Genomic DNA, 13955 nt, shown 5'->3' on the forward strand with positions numbered 1-13955 from the left:
AAGGAGACATTAAGTTCCGCCCTGTTGCAAGCCATCCTGCTACTCTGAAGTATTTCTGAATTTTATACTAACTTATTAATATTGAAGAAGATAACTAATTTTAGGGATTAAGGTATTTTAAATAGAATACATGGTTTCCAAAGGTCAATAAAATATGTGTTTAAATGTATTTTGAATTCATAATCTGCAGTACATGTGATATGGACAACATTCATCTCTGTCAGAAAACAGCCTTTCCAATCTTCTGGGAAAAATTGTTTCTCATACACTGAAAACCAGCTCTTTGGTAACAGGACGCTTGTTCCATCTCTCATGAACTAAAATAATGTGTAAACAAACACCCACCTCACACAAAGATTTAGACTAGGATTCATATACGGTAAAGGAAGATTTCCCTAGTGATAAACAGTTTGAGCACAAAGTGTTCCTTCAAGTCCTGACATAAATCTGTTCCTGCCAAGCTAGTGTCTCATTGCATCAGCCTTTCGCCTTCACCACACCGAAGTAGCAGCCCCACTACCTCTCTCCCTGCTTTCCTCATACTGCCCTCTCCCCAGAATTACTACCTCAGCTCCACTGGGCCAAAGAATTATCTTTCCATCCCACAAACATTTGGTAACAAGAGAAGAAAACCCTTTTATTTAAAAGAAATATGACTCTCTAGCTAACCTATTACTGAAGGACTCCCATGTGGGCTGAGTAGATTCATTATTACGGCTGGTAGCCTTGCCCTTTCTTACCCCACCAGTTTTAGCCCCTCTTCTTGGTATTCCTATAATATTTTTATTAACTTGTAATGCTTTTGAAATGTTTTGATATGTACCTTAAGATTGCAAGATCTTCAACTGGGCGGAATGCAAGCAAGTGCTGTCGTGTCTGATAAAGCACTTATTTTTCAATAAGAGAAAAAAAAACATCAAAGCATCTCTGCCTACATTTCTTCCTCAATAACAAATATTTGCAGCTTCTATTTTATTAGTGGAAATCTGGTATTTCAAATAAGATACAGGATGCTATATTTATTGTCTTCAGTGCTCCTTTCAATGGTGCAAGATAAAACACAATTGCTGCAGCAAAAGTTTGATTTTAAAGAAGCAAGGCCTAGCTACAGGTGATATAGGCACTTAGACGTGTACAAACTGTCAGGCAAAAGAGACCCTGCAAGTGGAAGTTATGGTCTAAAAGGACAACTATATACTCACACTTCCTTAGTCTCCAGGTCATGAAGAGGAATGGTACCAATCTGTAAACGGGAAATTTGCCTTCAGAGCTTTTAATCATTCCTTACTGGAAGAGGGCACAAGAGGTCATACACAGTGCTACATGCCACTTCAGTTTGGAAAGATGTCTAGAACTGGGCTCTGTGGATTTCCCCAACCCAGCCAGTGTGGCACAAACACCCATGGGAGCAGCGCTGTGCGCTGCCTCTACAGAGCCCTTGATTTTTTACACTTGAACGGTGCTACACTGCGCTGTGCAAATACATCAAGACCAGGAGAGGAAACAGTCCATGGTAACAAAAACAATGATTGATCATACTCAGAGAATTTAAAAATATTTGGTGAGTGTCTATAACTTTTCTGTACATTAGTGTAACTTTCAGCAGTTATAGTCACATATTTGATGAAAGTACCACTACCACTTACTGGCAATGTTAGAAATTACTCCTCAGAAGGATTGGAAGCTGTCTGGTTTGTCAATCCTTCATAATTATTAGAACATGCTAACATCATGAATTAACACGGCAAGTAGCAATTCTAGTAATGCGAGACTGAGATGTGGTGGAGATGAAAAACATCACATTCCTATTCAAACAGCTCAAGCTGTCTGAATAACTTTCAGTATTACTTACATTTATCACTCAGAACCACAAGACATCTCAATTGCAATTTACTTTAATCTCAATATTCAAAATAGCATATTTTAAATAAACACCAGCATTTAAATGTATCTTACCAAATCTCCTTAAATTGATTCTATGCCCAACTGCATTTTCACTGCTGATGTGAGCAACGAAGTCTATGCTACAGTTAAGAGTCTTTTGGATTTAAGCTAAAAAGATCTTGACAAATAACTTCAATTTTTCATATCAGTAAATACTTGCTTAAAGCATTAATAAAATGGGATCCAACTCAAGTGGTGGGTTATAGTTTTTTAATTGCCTCATTCTTACTTCTGACATTATCATGACCAGAAAGATGACCAGGTATGAGTCTTCTGTAGTTGCTCACAGAAAAAGAAAAGTTAGGCTGTGACTGAACACCATAAAGTTAATAATACACTATACTCTAAACAAAATATACTGCACTGAAAAGATGAGTAACTAGTTCACATCCACTCACTGGATCTGCAGCATTAGCCCCGTGAGAGTTTGCAACAAGTTTTACTGAAGAAATTACTATGATAAAACACTAGTTACTCCTATGCTATATAACCCCTCTGTTTGCACACTTCTGCTCAGAACATTTGCAGTACTTATTTTTCAAAACATTCTCTATTTTTTTATCCTATGCAATACTTACAGCACGCCACACAATAAGAAACAAAATTACAGACAAATGGCGTTTAAAAAAAATTAAAAAAAAAAAAAACAGGTCGGATTTGCAGGGATTGTATAAACGGGAATAAATCATACAGAAGAAAAATTCTGATTAGGTCTATTACAGCGGAGAAGATTGCGACGCTGGCAGCTAAACGACCATTCTTGCTGTGCTTTTAAAACCCAAGTCCACACAGAAAAGAGAGTTTCTCTGAAGAAAACTCTCCAGATCTCCGAGGCTAGGCTTCCCTTCCCCGGCACCCCATCCATCACCCACAGCATGGGACGTGACAGGAATTCTCGCCCCCCGCCCGCCGTCCCAGCACCGGCCGGAGCTGACGCCGCGGTCCCGGCCCGGCTCCGGCGCCGCACTGCCCACAGCAGCGGGACACGGGCGGCCCCGCTCCTGTAGCGGCTCCGACCGTGGGGCAAGCTCGCCGATCCCGCGCCAATCCCGGGCGAGGGAGGTGAAGCCGGACAGGAGCGGGACCCCGGCCCGTCGCCCCCGGGGGCGGGGAAGCCGCCGCGCCGGGCGGGCGGGCGGGCGGGCGGGGGGAGCGGCGCGGAGCCGCCGCCCGGTACTCACCGACTCGCTCGGAAACTTCCCCCAAGTTTCGGCGGCGCGGCGGGCGGCAGCGGACGGGCCCCCCCCCGGCGGGCGCCGGCACCATGGGAGCCTCAGCGAGCGGCCGCCGCGGCCGGCCCCAACTTGTGGGGAGGCAGCGACCGTCATAAAACGCGAGCGAGAGCGGCGGGGCGGCGGGCTGAGCCCGCACTCCTCCCGCGGGGCGGGGCGGGGCGGGGCGGGGCAGGCGGAAAGCAGAGCGGAGCGGAGCGGAGCGGAGCGAGGGAGGGGAGATCAGCACTTGGGGGGGGGGGCGGCGGGCAGCGTTCACCCACACCCCTCCCCGCGCACCGTCCCCCGGCGGCGGCAGCAGCGCCGGCCTTGGCCCTGCTCGTTTGCCGCACGCAGCCCGCTCCGTGCCTGCCCTGCCGGGGCGCGGGGCACTAGCGGCCATCGCCGCCGACTCCTCGTCGTCTTTCACCGCGGAAGCTGCCGGGCGCGGAGAGGGGCTCAGAGCGGCGAGCGGAACCGTCCCTGGCGGGGGGGGGGGGGGCGGCTCGACGAGCCCCGGCCGGTGCCGACACTTGGGCTGCGCCCCGGGGCTCCGTCTAGACGGGGACGGCGGCTGCTGCAGCGCGCATCCCGGCCGGACGGGCGGGGGACGGCCCCGCGATGGCTATCGGGGGCGAGCCGCGGGCTGCTGGCCCGGGCTGAAGCAGGGGCTCAGCGGGGCTGGCAGTCGTGTTTGTGTTCAGGATCGACGAACGCGATTTTAGGGTGAAGGAGGTGTCGGCGTGCCACGGGCGCGGCTGCCAGGTGGAAGGGATGGCAACTTCTGCGGCCAGGTGTGTGGCAGTGCACGCACAGGGCTAAGTAGTGTGAGTGTAGAAGGTAGCTACAGGAAAACGGAGAGCGTCTGCTAGGGATTGTCTTAAAATAATAAAAGATTTATTGTCTGAAAAACTGTTTAGGGAAGAAAACATTAAAAAGGAGCATACTATCATCAGATTATTTAGGTACCATTTGCATTGACAAAGTACCGAATGCACACCCACATGTGCAAAGGTGACCTCAGCAGTGACACATTGTTCTTTAAGGCCCTTGCGGGCCCCCTGTCGTGTGTGTGGCCCCACCTTCAGAACGGCTAAGCATCTGGCTTCCTCGTAAAACAAAGGTGGGATGACAGCCCCGCAGATCAGTGTTGCAAGAGTTTCACAATCATTTAGTAAGTCACAAAGCCGGCTCTGAAATTAACTGAGAATAGAATTGTATCTCGCCCAAGCTTTCTGCTGTGTTGGGTGTACAGGAATAGCAGTGCTGGCATATGGAAGTTGTTCGACCGTAACGGCTGGGAACAGTTCTGGCACCTCTGCCTGCTCAGGTCGGTGCTGCCCTTCCCTTCCTATTGAACCAGGTGCTCCCAGACTGGGAGCTCTTTGTCTTAGGAGGCTGGTGCTCCTCAAAGGCTGACCTGCTAGCTGCAAGTGATCTGTCTTCAACTGTGCTGTTGATCCAGGCTTCTTCTGCCCAGAACAAAGTGATTCCAGGGGGCTGAAGACATGTATAGGGGTGAGATGGATCATGAAATGTGACCTCATCAGCTCCCAATTGACTTAAGGGAATTAAAATCTCACACGTTGATAAGTATATGATGAAAGTACTGCTTTTGAGGTTTTAAACTAAAGGCACACAGATCCATCTTCTTTATTCCTACCAGAACCATCTCTTGCCATTTCCTCATTCAAAATCACAGGAGCAGATTTTTTTTAAACAGTATCAAACAATACCATTGTCTTTGCATTAATATATGTGCAAAGGACATTAAGTTCCACTTCTTACCACTGGTCAGGGAATTCATACCCACATCTCCCGGGAGGTGCCTGTGCTGCCAAACTAGCAGTTGTTATTCAGACCTTTCGTTCTTTGTGCTGAAGCTATGGCAAAGCATGATTAATAACTCAGTGTGTTAGAAATTGCAGCCACAGGTCTGATCCTGGCCCTGTAGTCTTGTGGTTGAAGCACTTGATAAAAGGGGAAGATTCCAGGTCCAGAGATGTTTATGGGGTTTGTTAATACAACATTCCTATAACACAGTAACACCTGGGACTATGACAAGCTGGTTTGTATTAACTAAGTGAACATGTAAAATACCACATGAATAAACCAGAGAAAATAATTTATTTCTCCCTCATTATATATATAAATAAACTTGGATAACAATAAATCCATTGATTTATTACATAGTCTAGGTTTACAACTGCCTGGGCTTTCTCTACACTAGATAAAGTTTTCTATTTCTTCACATGATGGATTGTTCAGTTTCATGTGGACTAATGTCAAACACAGTACACTGCCAACGAGACCAGATTTAGGCAAAAGCAGCCAAAGTAATTTTCAATCAGGAAGTTAGTGAGGGTGTGTGTGGGGGGGGCTGGAAAGACAGGAGACAGGTAAGAGTGGAGTTTCGGCATTGTCTACAGGTGGAAGGTGGCCTTGGATCTGTGGAAGCACAAGGCTGTGTGTTGCTTGCTTGTAGGATAAATACTTTGAATTTTCTCAATCACCCCAATACAAATAAATAGCATCATAAATGGTCGGTGGTCTTTTGGCTTGTCTGTTATTAAAATAATAATAAAAAATGTCTATCTTTTGACAACTATTATTCTCAGTTTCTATGGAGGATTTCAGGGTATATTAAACTATTTACTAGATTTAGTACTGCTAATCTGTGGTAGTAGTTTAATCTCCCAGATAAATTAGCAGTAAAATACCCAAGATTTGTGTCATATGAAACATGAGTCTTATCTCAGCAACAATATAGAAATTGTTTGTATTTTTCATACGTCCATTAGGAACACTTTTAAAACTATGTATAACTTCATAACTTGTGCTTTTAAAACACTACTTTTAAAATCATGTATACCTTCATCCATGCCTATGTTCTTCACTTTTTGGTTTATGCTGTATTATCTATCTCTCTTCCAGATTCCATCCAATCTCCTTAGAAAGCCTGGAAAACCAAGTCTGGCTTGAGGACATTTACAAAGACACCTGAATTCTGACCATTTGCTCTGATGTAATATCCAGGGAGGCCTACATCTACCCTTTTCTCTGCATGCAGTTGCTGCTTCACTCCTTTCCAAACAGTGTTCAAAAAAGTTGAAATCCTTCCTGAGCATGATGCTGTGGAACCAAGTGCAGAAGACAAAATTATGCCTGAGTCTGATTTTCCTCTCTGTTTACAATAGTGTACAATGCAGTGTTTATAAACAGGGTGTCAAATAGAATTCCAGCAGCTCAGTTCATGATAATTCATCTGAAAGAGGTTCCTTCCCTGCTAAGTGTCTAAAGCAAGTGCTGTTTGTACTTTCTGCCAGACTTGCTTGCCAGTGAGTGCTTCTGTAAGCACTGGCTAAAATCTGAGCTTTTACAGTGTAAAGGTAGCTGTATTGGTAAAGTCTGTCAGTCAAACTGCCATGGCTTGATTTAGTAGGCAGTAGGTGCCTGTAGTCAGCAAAAGCAATGTTAATTTATATATTTCTGTGTCAATATAATGGGGTGCACATGCAAGGTCCATGCTAAAAATGTAAAGGGGTTTCTTTGCGTAGCAGTTTGTATTGAAAGGAAATAAAGCGACTTTTTGTTGTTGGGCTTTTTGCTAATACAGTAGTGCAAAATGAACTCAATTGACACTGCTTTACCTGCAGAGCTTTTACCTGAGGCCTGAAAAAAGGTAGTTTAGTCTGAGTAGTTTAAAATTCCCTATGTTTTGAGGTTAATGTGTGCACGGATATGGTTCTCTTGAGTGAAAAACTACTTATACTAATTACAAAAAGAGTTTATATTTCTCAAAACTGCATGAAATAATGCAGAAGGGAGATTAAATAAAAATATTGTTCATATTCTGCATTCCTAACTGCAGTTTAAATCTATAATCTTATTTTCTTGGCTTCATATCTAACACAACCATAAACAGAAAGTGTGCAGCTAGAAAGGGGTCTCAGGAGCTCTCCAGTCCAACCTACAGCTCAATGCAGGGTCAGGACAAATCTTGCTGGGCTTTACCCAGTTGGGTTTCAAAACCTTTCATGTCTGGAGGCTGCATAGCATGTTGGGACAACCTGCTCCACAGCTGCACTGTCCTGTGGGGCAAGACATTTCCTTTCTTCTCTGCTCTGAGCTCCTCAGTTCTTATTATACTCCTTTCCTCTGGGCCGATGCTCCAACTCCTGATCTGGGCATCCTGGTAGTGCTTCAGGAGCATCCTGGTAGTGCTTCCCTCCATTTTGGCAATATCTCTGTGTACCACCTCATGGGCTTTTTTCCCCCAGGGCAAGATTTTGCATTTGTCCTGGCAGAATGTCTCACAGGTCCCATCAGCCTGCTCATCCAGCCTGTCTAGGTCCTGCTGTAAGACAGCTCTGCCCTTGAGTGTATTGACCAATCCCTCCAGTTTGGTGTTATCTGCAAACTTGTCAAGAGTACACAGTACCTCCTCCAGGTCATTGATGCAAGTATTAAAGAGGACAGGTATAGATTACTGGTGCCCAAGCACAGGGACTATGAATCCATAGTTTTTTGTAATACAATACACACCTTTTTCCAATTAATCTCCACTGATCTTATCTAGATGGTAATAAAAAATGGGGAATGTAAAAGGAACGTGTTGGTCTTTTGGAAATGAACTAGAGAATGATTCAGGTGAATAAGTGTTTCCCCCTTTATGTCATGCTTTTAGAAAACTTAAGGGGAAAGAAAGTCCACTGGCAATGTGTGAAACTTAGGTGATAACCTTCATAGAAAGTTAATCAGTCAATTAGACATTTACTGTGTTTTCCATCAAAATATTTGTTTTTAGGACAATAGCAAGTCAAAATTCTGTGCAGGGAAAAGTTAGTTCTTCTTTCCTTCCTTCACCTTCTTAATGTTCTTTATTCATGTAAGAAATAAGGAATAGCTGAAAGATGAGAAGCTCTCTTTTAATCTAAATTTCCATCCTAAGTAGAATTGCAGAAAAAAAGTACCATGACACACGATTGCTTGCCACAAAAAGAAACCACACTAATAAAATGCATATTCCAACCACAATCAGACTTGTACCAAGAGCTGGGAATGCACAGTGCTTGCTGTATATAAAAGTAAAACCAATATTTAATAGCAGGTCTGTTCTCAGTCTCTGAATATGTGGAAAAATTTAGTTTGTGGGTTGTCTGGGTTACTTCCTTTAAAGCTACAGAGCAAAGCTCCCCCAAATACTTTATATGAAAGCAGAATAATTACCTAACCAATAAATATCTGTGGAAACAGAGAATTTTCTCTTAGGACCTAATCTCCAATGAATCAATGTGAACATGCATGCAGGCAGGATAAGAAGGCACAGGCAAAGCAAGAAAAGAAAAAATGAAGAAATACTCTGCCAGAGCCTGAGGTATCTTGCTCTCTCATTCTGTTGTTTCTAAGTCATCTATCATGTATCATGTATCTACAGCTAATATAAAACAAAGACCTATCTGGCCATGTAATGAATTCAATGACTTTCTGGTTTGCTGGGAAAGGTGTATATTGGTGGTATTTTCCTTGCTTTTTTTCTGAAAAAGGGAGATGGAGGATTGTAGAGATAAAGGTTTTGGTTCAATTGATATATTCACTGCTATTTTTTAATGCAAGAAATATCAAAGCGGGTCCTGGCCTGTTTCCAGCACTATACAGGTTGTCCTGCATCCTAGATGTTACATTAGACAGAAGAACTTCTCCAAATGAACAGTGAAAAACATCAATCAATTTTGTAGCATGTATATGCATATATATGTGTGTGGGTATGTTTGTATGTATTATTTCATGAATGTGTTGTTATTGCTCTCTGGATCTTAACTGAATCCCATCCTTAGTCTGTCAAGTGTTTTTTGAAGACTGTGACTGTTGCAAAGCTGAAATCCAGAGGCTGACACCACTTTCTGCCCCAATTTGTCCATATTATCCTACATTTCCTTCTGCCAATGAACAAGTTTGGGAGTCTGGTAGATCTCCCGCCTGAAGCACTTTTGTCTAAGTGTCCCAAAGGTTTAGACGCTTCAAACAAGGCTTTCTTGCTTTCCTACGTTTGAATTCCTAAATAGTAACATGTTAGAGACCTAACCAATTAATATCTCCAGGTATTTTATGTTTAGTTGTTCAGAACATGTATTCATTGTCTACCCACATTTCATGAGCATTTTTCTGCAACTTTTGCTAGACGTTCCTGCTCTCCACATCAAGTTCTTTTGTCTCTCAGATTAAGCTGGAAAGTAAAACGCAGAGGAACAGACACTATGCTTGATTATTTATGTACTTAAAATTCACTTTACACTTAAACAGTAGTGCTACCACGCAAAAGACAACAGACAGCAATTTGGTCAATGTCACAGATAATAAAGGATGATTCTTAAATTTCTTGCCTAGTCAAAGAATGTGAACAAAGCCAGACAGTAATTTTGTTTGTTGTTTTCATAAGTCTGCTAGTTCCAGGAGCTGCAGCATCCTTTAATTTATGATTCAGCTTCAGGTCTCTAGTTGACAGATCATAAGCATTTGTGACAATAAGGGATTTGAGATGGACAGACTGATCAAATACATGCTGTTGCCATCTCTACATAATGGGTGTGCTTCTGTTCAGGATGACATTAACCATTATCTGGAGAGTGTGGGTTTTTACAAAAATTCACCATGTTGAGAAAATTGTAATATCAGGAAAGGAAAATCTTGACTTGCATTATTTTGTAATTCAAATACTCACAGGGAAGTTTCTCTCAAGGGAGAATATTTGTATGTGCGTGGAAGTTCCTAAGAGGATGGAAGGTAGCACTTTGTCTCTTCAGAAAGACTGTGTTTGTTCACATGTTTCCCAGTTCTACTCTGTATCATCCATCTAATCGGGTGTAAAAATCAGACCCACAAGTCTGTAGTTCCCTGGTTTCCCTATTATGGAGTCTTTTTTGCAGATGTGATTACACTGATAATTCTCCTGTCTGTAACCTTAATGGGAGCCATAACCACCCTATAGTCAAAATACAGATCTCTGGACCCTTTGGGTCTAACAAAACAAGTTCCTCTCCTCCATGAGTTCCTCCCAGTGTTTTGGCTGTCCATCCACACAATCTGTGGTCCCCTAGCCCTCAATCACTGCCTGGGTGAAATTGCTGCGTATGATTATTTCAAACTCTTCATCCTGCATGCTTTGATGATGCTTGGTACTCAGAACTGTACTGATGGACACAGAAATGGCCTTAAGAGTCATCCAGTTTGGGGTGTGTCCTGCCTCTTTCTGGTTCATGGAGTTGCAAAACAATATTTTACCTTAGATGATAGCCATATGATGCATACCATATATCTTGGGGAGGCCAAAGAGCAGGGTTCCCGAGAATGGGAATGTTCTTATACAACTCCTGAGTTCCATCTTGGGGTCTGGGGCAAGCTAAATATAAAGATGGGTTCCAGGAAAATAGGTGACCTCACTCAAAGCAGGATCTGATGACTACTTCCCTTCACTGGTGGAGATTCAAATTGAGCAGTAGCTCCTGCACCAGAACAGCCCACCTGCTCATCATGGGCTTGACATGTTTGACATGTCATTATTTTGACATGGTTACCACACTTGAGTTACTGAGAAGCCAGATACAATGGAAAGCTATGAGTTAGCTACTCATAGTGTAGTTTATGCATGTATCCCAAAGCAGGATTTGCTTTAATTTCCTAATTCTTGGTATTTTCTTGACTAGCTTTCTAAATATCTCAGTGCAAAAGACCTCCTTACTTACTAAAGCGACCTGTGTCAGATTTTCACACGTTTATTGCTAAAATGCTTTCCATAATGCCTATCTCTTATTATTTTGTTAAAATTTAAATTCAATAATTCTTCTATCCACACTGAAAATGATCAGATTATTCTCTTCTGTGTTTGAAAATAGTTGCCATGTACTCTAGATTTCTTCCTTTGTCCTAGGCCAAAGGGTCTCTATTTTTAAAATCTTTCATCATGGATCACATTTTCTTTGCTTCTAATCACATGCAGTTTTGGGCCTTCTCCAGTTGTTTCATGTCTCTCCCGAAGTATTATGCCCCAAAGGGACCAAGTTCTCTACGTGACGTCCTAATAGTGCTCAGAAGAGAAAGGCTTGAAGGCTATACTGCTATTTATAAATCAGAGCATTAAATTTGATTATTTACACCTAAGTGCAGTACATAATGTAGAATTTAAACCATTTTCATTCCACCACTGCAATTTCTCAAGATAATTCTGAATTTGAATTGTGTCTTTCAATACATTTATGTTTACAAATCTTTTCAACTTTTTCTCATCTGCAAACTTATTAACACTGTTATTCATATTGTTAAAAAATGGTGGAATAAAGTCAGAACAAAGAAAGGTCCTGTAATTTTGTGATATGAAAGTGTCAAAATAAAGAAAATGGGTCTAAAATTATATACATTACCAAATTAGATTTTATGATATTATTTTTCATTTAAGGTATTTGCAGAGTTTACTTAATTCTATATATGCTTTGAATTTGTTTCTGGGTTGGTTTTTTTTTTTTTTTTTTTTTTTTTTCTGAGTTGAACTTAGATTGATTCATTTAATATTTACAGCCTCCTCTTCATCTACGTTCTCCCCTTTTATTATATCAGGCAGCTGTTATTTTTTGTCCTTTCCCAGACTTATATCTTTTAGCCATTTTTGACAGATTCTCAAGTAATTGCTAATCTGAAGCAATTCTAAAATATCCTAGGCCAAAGTCTGTCTGGTCTGGCTAACTTGAGAACATTCCATAAGGCTCTACTGACCCTGTTTTGAATTGAATACTTAACTTATTTTCATGAACGTTAATTATGCTAGTGAGGTGTGTGCAACTTTTTTTGTCACTTGCAAAAAAAGGTTTTAAATATTCCAATCTTCTTGGGATCATCCACTGTGTCATTATCTTGCCTCCAGTCTCACAAATAGTCAGGAAAACCAATCATAATTTTGTTTTCTCTTTGGTATTTTTAATGGTTTTTTTCCTTTTGAAGTGTCTTCTAGCTCTGTGTTTGGTTTATGCCTTAGTCTTCTGATTGGATCGTACTGTTATTTTATATGTTTAAGAATTTGATCTAATTTCCACTTTTCAGATGGAACTTCGTGAGTTTGAGATAAAGTAAAAGTTCCTGGCCTACCTGAACTAATCTCTCTCTCAATACGTTTCCCTTCTGATAAGTATAGCTTATGTTTTCTGCTACAACTTAATTACTTTTTTCTTTGACTTTTTTATTGACTTGAATTGGTGAAAGTTGTCTGCTTCAAGTCCGTGATTGTTGCTTTTTACTCTATTTTCTTCCCTGAGAATATATACTCTATAATTTCAGTCACTGTCTCTGAGTCACCTTTAATCATTCTTTTCTCAAACAGCTGCTTTCCACTGGTACTTTTCCCTGGTACAGAAGCACATCCAGAAGAGCCTCTCCTCTCTCTGTTTTTAATACAGAAATAGAAGTGAACAATGCCTTTCAGTATAGAGCTTGTTAATTGATCTATGCACTTGATGTTTCCCTTCCTACCCATTCTTTGGATAGTTAGCTCTCTTGTGACTCTGCTTCTGTGCATTGGGTGTTAAATGATTTGTCATTTGTTCATGATAAAGGCTTCCCCTGCGTATTCTCTGTTCATTCTCTGTTCTGTGGTTTTGTTTACTGACAGCTGCAGCTGAGACCTCCTCCTCTTTCACCATCATCCACAAGCTTTTAATGGGTCCAGCTTTCTCATTTGTCTGCAGTTCAGCACCAGTGAAGGGCTATGTCCTTTAATGTTAGACTGCCCTACTATGTAGTTACCTTACTCATAACTCTATTTATCAGTAAGGTCTTTTTTGTGGTCATGTTTTAGGTATCCTTACTCCTCTTATTGATTTCTTGTGTGTCCTCATTATTTCAGCTTAGCTTGCCATATTTCTCCCCAATGCATACAATTTTTTTGATTAAATCTGTACAAAATTGATTTATGTATCCAAACTGTTCATGTTCAAGCAGTCATAAAAAGTGAACACATGGTATATAAAATTAAATTCAAGCATGTAGATTTTCCCCTGTTCTTTGTCTTCGAAGACTTTTGTACTATTCTTTTGTTACTGACTATCAGAAAGACTAAACAGACAAACAGGGAAAACAGGTCTTTTATCAAAATTCTTAGTTATATTGTACTTTTATTTTTCATTGTTTACTTGAGTCTAGTGGAGTTTAGATAGCACCCTTGAAGTCATTTGCAGTTGTAATATTTAAATGGGTTCAAACAATGGCAGTAACATTTACCTAATGTTGTTTTGTTGCTTTTAGTCACAATTCTAGCCCTGAAGTGGAGCACCAACAGTGTGTGTCCTTTCCAATTGCCTTTGACTGTACTTGATAACATTTCATCCATCCTGATGTTTGTAAACAGATACTTGGATATCCAGCCAGCCCAAATCTCTGACACAGGCTACAGCTAGAAATAGCCTATGCAGAAATAATCCCATAAAATGGTTGACACAGCCAAGAGGAGGTCCATGTTATGTTGAGAGTTGTGATACTTGCTGTTTAACAGGAGCACTAATGATTTCAACTCCAGAAGGTGTGCTTTAGTGAGAAACTGTCACAAAACTGCTCTTTCCCATTTTCATGCATTCAATCTTCCGCTTTTATGATTTTGAATTAGTAGTTTTCAGCTGTAACTCCTAGTGCAGGCATTGGCCTGACATGATGAGGAGGTGAGCTACCATGGCTGTGGACTCAGGGTTGAAGGTCTGTTTGCCTCTGACCTCACTCTTAGATCAACCCATGCCTGGTCAAAGCTTCTCCATAAGAGAGGCA

General features: G+C 41.5%; 1 protein-coding gene across 2 annotated transcripts in view; it reads right to left on the reverse strand.

Annotated features, from left to right (window-relative positions):
* GHR (growth hormone receptor) overlaps positions 1 to 3208 on the reverse strand; it is a 118612-nt gene extending 115404 nt beyond the window's left edge. For both annotated transcript variants that reach the window (XM_058044407.1, XM_058044405.1), the window contains exon 1: positions 3126 to 3208. The gene's annotated coding sequence lies outside the window, so the exon portion shown is untranslated. The remainder of the gene's footprint in view (positions 1 to 3125) is intronic.
* Positions 3209 to 13955: the final 10747 nt, after the last annotated feature.

This window comes from Melospiza georgiana, chromosome Z (assembly GCF_028018845.1).
Source record: "Melospiza georgiana isolate bMelGeo1 chromosome Z, bMelGeo1.pri, whole genome shotgun sequence".
Classification (NCBI taxonomy): Eukaryota; Metazoa; Chordata; class Aves; order Passeriformes; family Passerellidae; genus Melospiza; species Melospiza georgiana.